Here is an 8120-nt window from a genome sequence, read left to right on the forward strand (position 1 = left end):
AGAGACTTCATAAGAACGATGAATTTGTCGATTCATAGGTAAGATGCTTTCATAATATTCCTCTAACCCTTAAACCTGACCGGTTTTGGCAACTTCGAGACATAACATGGCTCCGAGATCGAAACCTGGCGGTGTGTGGACTACTCTAAGTCAGAGACTTCATAAGAACGATGAATCTGTCGATTCATAGGTAAGATGCTTTCATAATATTCCTCCAACCCTTAAACCTGACCGGTTTTGGCAACTTCGAGACATAACATGGCTCCGAGATCGAAACCTGGCGGTGAATGGACTACTCTAAGTCAGAGACTTCATAAGAACGATGAATTTGTCGATTCACAGGTAAGATGCTTTCATAATATTCCTCCAACCCTTAAACCTGACCGGTTTTGGCAACTTCGAGACATAACATGGCTCCGAGATCGAAACCTGGTGGTGTGTGGACTACTCTAAGTCAGAGACTTCATAAGAACGATGAATCTGTCGATTCATAGGTAAGTCGCTTTCATAATATTCCTCCAACCCTTAAACCTGACCGGTTTTGGAAACTTCGAGACATAACATGGCTCGGAGATCGAAACCTGGAGGTGAGTGGAATAATCTAACTCAGAGACTTCGTAAGAACGATGAATCTGTCGATTCATAGGTAAGATGCTTTCATAATATTCCTCCAACCCTTAAACCTGACCGATTTTGGAAACTTCGAGACATAACATGGCTCCGAGATCGAAACCTGGCGGTGAGTGGACTACTCTAACTCAGAGACTTCATAAGAACGATGAATCTGTCGATTCATAGGTAAGATGCTTTCATAATATTCCTCCAACCCTTAAACCTGACCGGTTTTGGCAAATTCGAGACATAACATGGCTCCGAGATCGAAACCTGGCGGTGAGTGGACTACTCTAACTCGGAGACTTCATAAAAACGATGAATCTGTCGATTCATAGGTAAGATGCTTTCATAATATTCCTCCAACCCTTAAACCTGACCGGTTTTGGCAACTTCGAGACATAACATGGCTCCGAGATCGAAACCTGGCGGTGAGTGGACTACTCTAACTCTGAGACTTCATAAGAACGATGAATCTGTCGATTCATAGGTAAGATGCTTTCATAATATTCCTCCAACCCTTAAACCTGACCGGTTTTGGCAACTTCGAGACATAACATGGCTCCGAGATCGAAACCTGGCGGTGAGTGGACTACTCTAACTCGGAGACTTCATAAGAATGATGAATCTGTCGATTCATAGGTAAGATGCTTTCATAATATTCCTCCAACCCTTAAACCTGACCGGTTTTGGCAACTTCGAGACATAACATGGCTCCGAGATCGAAACCTGGCGGTGAGTGCACTACTCTAAGACAGAGACTTCATAAGAACGATGAATCTGTCGATTCATAGGTAAGATGCTTTCATAATATTCCTCCAACCCTTAAACCTGACCGGTTTTGGCAACTTCGAGACATAACATGGCTCCGACATCGAAACCTGGCGGTGAGTGGACTACTCTAACTCGGAGACTTCATAAGAACGATGAATCTGTCGATTCATAGGTAATATGCTTTCATAATATTCCTCCAACCCTTAAACCTGACCGGTTTTGGCAACTTCGAGACATAACATGGCTCCGAGATCGAAACCTGGCGGTGAGTGGACTACTCTAACTCAGAGACTTCATAAGAACGATGAATCTGTCGATTCATAGGTAAGATGATTTAATAATATTCCTCCAACCCTTAAACCTGGCCGGTTTTGGCAACTTCGAGACATAACATGGCTCCGAGATCGAAACCTGGCGGTGAGTAGACTACTCTAACTCGGAGACTTCATAAGAACGATGAATTTGTCAATTCATAGGTAAGATGCTTTCGTAATATTCCTCCAACCCTTAAACCTGACCGGTTTTGGCAACTTCGAGACATAACATGGATCCGAGATCGAAACCTGGCGATGAGTGGACTACTCTAAGTCGGGGACTTCGTAAGAACGATGAATCTGTCGATTCATAGGTAAGATGCTTTCATAATATTCCTCCAACCCTTAAACCTGACCGGTTTTGGCAACTTCGAGACATAACATGGCTCCGAGATCGAAACCTGGCGGTTAGTGGACTACTCTAAATCAGAGACTTCATAAGAACGATGAATCTGTCGATTCATAGGTAAGATGCTTTCATAATATTCCTCCAACCCATAAACCTGACCGGTTTTGGCAACTTCGAGACATAACATGGCTCCGAGATCGAAACCTGGCGGTGAGTGAACTACTCTAAGTCAGAGACTTCATAAGAACGATGAATCTGTCGATTCATAGGTAAGATGCTTTCATAATATTCCTCCAACCCTTAAACCTGACCGGTTTTGGCAACTTCGAGACATAACATGGCTCCGAGATCGAAACCTGGCGGTGAGTGGACTACTCTAAGTCAGAGACTTCATAAGAAAGATGAATTTGTCGATTAATAGGTAAGATGCTTTCATAATATTCCTCCAACCCTTAAACCTGACCGGTTTTGGCAACTTCGAGACATAACATGGCTCCGAGATCGAAACCTGGCGGTGAGTGGACTACTCTAACTCGGAGACTTCATAAGAACGATGAATTTGTCGATTCATAGGTAAGATGCTTTCATAATATTCCTCCAACCCTTAAACCTGACCGGTTTTGGCAACTTCGAGACATAACATGGCTCCGAGATCGAAGCCTGGCGGTGAGTGGACTACTCTAAGTCGGGAACTTCGTAAGAACGATGAATCTATCGATTCATAGGTAATATGCTTTTATAATATTCCTCCAACCCTTAAACCTGACCGGTTTTGGCAACTTCGAGACATAACATGGCTCCGAGATCGAAACCTGGCGGTGAGTGGACTACTCTAACTCAGAGACTTCATAAGAACGATGAATCTGTCGATTCATAGGTAAGATGCTTTCATAATATTCCTCCAACCCTTAAACCTGACCGGTTTTGGAAACTTCGAGACATAACATGGCTCGGAGATCGAAACCTGGAGGTGAGTGGACTAATCTAACTTAGAGACTTCATAAGAACGATGAATCTGTCGATTCATAGGTAAGATGCTTTCATAATATTCCTCCAACCCTTGAACCTGACCGATTTTGGCAACTTCGAGACATAACATGACTCCGAGATCGAAACCTGGCGGTGATTGGACTACTATAAGTCAGAGACTTCATAAGAACGATGAATCTGTCGATTCATAGGTAAGATGCTTTCATAATATTCCTCCAACCCTTAAACCTGACCGGTTTTGGCAACTTCGAGACATAACATGGATCCAAGATCGAAACTTGGCGGTGAGTGGACTACTCTTACTCAGAGACTTCATAAGAACGATGAATCTGTCGATTCATAGGTAAGATGCTTTCATAATATTCCTCCAACCCTTAAACCCGTCCGGTTTTGGAAACATCGAGACATAACATGGCTCCGAGATTGAAACATGGCGGTGAGTGGACTACTCTAAGTCAGAGACTTCATAAGAACGATGAATCTGTCGATTCATAGGTAAGATGCTTTCATAATATTCCTCCAACCCTTAAACCTGACCGGTTTTGGAAACTTCGAGACATAACATGGCTCGGAGATCGAAACCTGGAGGTGAGTGGACTAATCTAACTCAGAGACTTCATAAGAACGATGAATCTGTCAATTCATAGGTAAGATGCTTTCATAATATTCCTCCAACCCTTAAACCTGACCGATTTTGGCAACTTCGAGACATAACATGGCTCCGAGATCGAAACCTGGCGGTGAGTGGACTACTATAAGTCAGAGACTTCATAAGAACGATGAATCTGTCGATTCATAGGTAAGATGCTTTCATAATATTCCTCCAACCCTTAAACCTGACCGGTTTTGGCAACTTCGAGACATAACATGGATCCAAGATCGAAACTTGGCGGTGAGTGGACTACTCTAACTCAGAGACTTCATAAGAACGATGAATCTGTCGATTCATAGGTAAGATGCTTTCATAATATTCCTCCAACCCTTTAAACCCGTCCGGTTTTGGAAACATCGAGACATAACATGGCTCCGAGATCGAAACATGGCGGTGAGTGGACTACTCTAAGTCAGAGACTTCATAAGAACGATGAATCTGTCGATTCATAGGTAAGATGCTTTCATAATATTCCTCCAACCCTTAAACCTGACCGATTTTGGCAACTTCGAGACATAACATGGCTCCGAGATCGAAACCTGGCGGTGAGTGGACTACTCTAAGTCAGAGATTTTATAAGAACGATGAATCTGTCGATTCATAGGTAAGATGCTTTCATAATATTCCTCCAACCCTTAAACCTGACCGGTTTTGGCAACTTCGAGACGTAACATGGCTCCGAGATCGAAACCTGGCGGTGAGTGGACTACTCTAAGTCAGAGACTTCATAAGAACGATGAATCTGTCGATTCATAGGTAAGATGCTTTCATAATATTCCTCCAACCCTTAAACCTGACCGGTTTTGGCAACTTCTAGACATAACATAGCTCCGAGATCGAAACCTGGCGGTGAGTGGACTACTCTAAGTCAGAGACTTCATAAGAACGATGAATCTGTCGATTCATAGGTAAGATGCTTTCATAATATTCCTCCAACCCTTAAACCTGACCGGTTTTGGCAAATTCGAGACATAACATGGCTCCGAGATCGAAACCTGGCGGTGAGTGGACTACTCTAACTCGGAGACTTCATAAGAACGATGAATCTGTCGATTCATAGGTAAGATGCTTTATAATATTCCTCCAACCCTTAAACCTGACCGGTTTTGGAAACTTCGAGACATAACATGGCTCGGAGATCGAAACCTGGCGGTGAGTGGACTACTCTAAGTCAGAGACTTCATAAGAACGATGAATCTGTCGATTCATAGGTAAGATGCTTTCATAATATTCCTCCAACCCTTAAACCTGACCGGTTTTGGAAACTTCGAGACATAACATGGATCCGAGATCGAAACCTGGCGGTAAGTGGACTACTCTAACTCAGAGACTTCATAAGAACGATGAATCTGTCAATTCAGAGGTAAGATGCTTTCATAATATTCCTCCAACCCTTAAACCTGAACGGTTTTGGCAAATTCGAGACATAACATGGCTTCGAGATCGAAACCTGGCGGTGAGTGGACTACTCTAACTCGGAGACTTTATAAGAACGATGAATCTGTCGATTCATAGGTAAGATGCTTTCATAATATTCCTGCAACCCTTAAACCTGACCGGTTTTGGAAACTTCGAGACATAACATGGCTCCGAGATCGAAACCTGGCGGTGAGTGGACTACTCTAAGTCAGAGACTTCATAAGAACGATGAATTTGTCGATTCATAGGTAAGATGCTTTCATAATATTCCTCCAACCCTTAAACCTGACCGGTTTTGGCAACTTCGAGACATAACATGGCTCCGAGATCGAAACCTGGCGGTGTGTGGACTACTCTAAGTCAGAGACTTCATAAGAACGATGAATCTGTCGATTCATAGGTAAGATGCTTTCATAATATTCCTGCAACCCTTAAACCCGTCCGGTTTTGGAAACATCGAGACATAACATGGCTCCGAGATCGAAACATGGCGGTGAGTGGACTACTCTAAGTCAGAGACTTCATAAGAACGATGAATCTGTCGATTCATAGGTAAGATGCTTTCATAATATTCCTGCAACCCTTAAACCTGATCGGTTTTGGCAACTTCGAGACATAACATGGCTCCGAGATCGAAACCTGGCGGTGAGTGGACTACTCTAAGTCAGAGACTTCATAAGAACGATGAATTTGTCGATTCATAGGTAAGATGCTTTCATAATATTCCTCCAACCCTTAAACCTGACCGGTTTTGGCAACTTCGAGACATAACATGGCTCAGAGATCGAAACCTGGAGGTGAGTGGAATAATCTAACTCAGAGACTTCATAAGAACGATGAATCTGTCGATTCATAGGTAAGATGCTTTCATAATATTCCTGCAACCCTTAAACCCGTCCGGTTTTGGAAACATCGAGACATAACATGGCTCCGAGATCGAAACATGGCGGTGAGTGGACTACTCTAAGTCAGAGACTTCATAAGAACGATGAATCTGTCGATTCATAGGTAAGATGCTTTCATAATATTCCTGCAACCCTTAAACCTGACCGGTTTTGGCAACTTCGAGACATAACATGGCTCCGAGATCGAAACCTGGCGGTGAGTGGACTACTCTAAGTCAGAGACTTCATAAGAACGATGAATTTGTCGATTCATAGGTAAGATGCTTTCATAATATTCCTCCAACCCTTAAACCTGACCGGTTTTGGCAACTTCGAGACATAACATGGCTCCGAGATCGAAACCTGGCGGTGTGTGGACTACTCTAACTCAGAGACTTCATAAGAACGATGAATCTGTCGATTCATAGGTAAGATGCTTTCATAATATTCCTCCAACCCTTAAACCTGACCGGTTTTGGCAACTTCGAGACATAACATGGCTCCGAGATCGAAACCTGGCGGTGAGTGGACTACTCTAACTCGGAAACTTCATAAGAACGATGAATCTGTCGATTCATAGGTAAGATGCTTTCATAATATTCCTCCAACCCTTAAACCTGACCGGTTTTGGCAACTTCGAGACATAACATGGCTCCGAGATCGAAACCTGGCGGTGAGTGGACTACTCTAAGTCAGAGACTTCATAAGAACGATGAATCTATCGATTCATAGGTAAGATGCTTTCATAATATTCCTCCAACCGATAAACCTGACCGGTTTTGGCAACTTCGAAACATAACATGGCTCCGAGATCGAAACCTGGCGGTGAGTGGACTACTCTAACTCATAGACTTCATAAGAACGATGAATCTGTCGATTCATAGGTAAGATGCTTTCATAATATTCCTCCAACCCTTAAACCTGACCGGTTTTGGCAACTTCGAGACATAACATGGCTCCGAGATCGAAACCTGGCGGTGAGTGGACTACTCTAAGTCAGAGACTTCATAAGAACGATGAATCTGTCGATTAATAGGTAAGATGCTTTCATTATATTCCTCCAACCCTAAAACCTGACCGGTTTTGGCAACTTCGAGACATAACATGGCTCCGAGATCGAAACCTGGCGGTGAGTGGACTACTCTAAGTCAGAGACTTCATAAGAACGATGAATCTGTCGATTCATAGGTAAGATGCTTTCATAATATTCCTCCAACCCTTAAACCTGACCGGTTTTGGAAACTTCGAGACATAACATGGCTCCGAGATCGAAACCTGGCGGTGAGTGGACTACTATAACTCGGAGACTTCATAAGAACGATGAATCCGTCTATCTATAAATAATATCGGTGTCATTAGAATATTCCTCCAACCCTTAAACCTGTCCGGTTTTGGCAACTTCGAGATATAACATGGCTCCGAGATCGAAACATGGCGGTGAGTGGACTACTCTAAGTCAGAGACTTCATAAGAACGATGAATCTGTCGATTAATAGGTAAGATGCTTTCATAATATTCCTCCAACCCTTAAACCTGACCGGTTTTGGCAACTTCGAGACATAACATGGCTCCGAGATCGAAACCTGGCGGTGAGTGGACTACTCTAAGTCAGAGACTTCATAAGAACGATGAATCTGTCGATTCATAGGTAAGATGCTTTCATAATATTCCTCCAACCCTTAAACCTGAACGGTTTTGGCAAATTCGAGACATAACATGGCTCCGAGATCGAAACCTGGCGGTGAGTGGACTACTCTAACTCGGAGACTTCATCTTACCTATGAATCTGTCGATTCATAGGTAAGAGGCTTTCATAATATTCCTGCAACCCTTAAACCTGACCGGTTTTGGCAACTTCGAGACATAACATGGCTCCGAGATCGAAACCTGGCGGTGAGTGGACTACTCTAAGTCAGAGACTTCATAAGAACGATGAATCTGTCGATTCATAGGTAAGATGCTTTCATAATATTCCTCCAACCCTTAAACCTGACCGGTTTTGGCAAATTCGAGACATAACATGGCTCCGAGATCGAAACCTGGCGGTGAGTGGACTACTCTAACTCGGAGACTTCATAAAAATGATGAATCTGTCGATTCATAGGTAAGATGCTTTCATAATATTC

The sequence above is a fragment of the Papaver somniferum genome, chromosome 7 (genome assembly GCF_003573695.1).
Source record: "Papaver somniferum cultivar HN1 chromosome 7, ASM357369v1, whole genome shotgun sequence".
In the NCBI taxonomy this organism is placed as follows: Eukaryota; Viridiplantae; Streptophyta; class Magnoliopsida; order Ranunculales; family Papaveraceae; genus Papaver; species Papaver somniferum.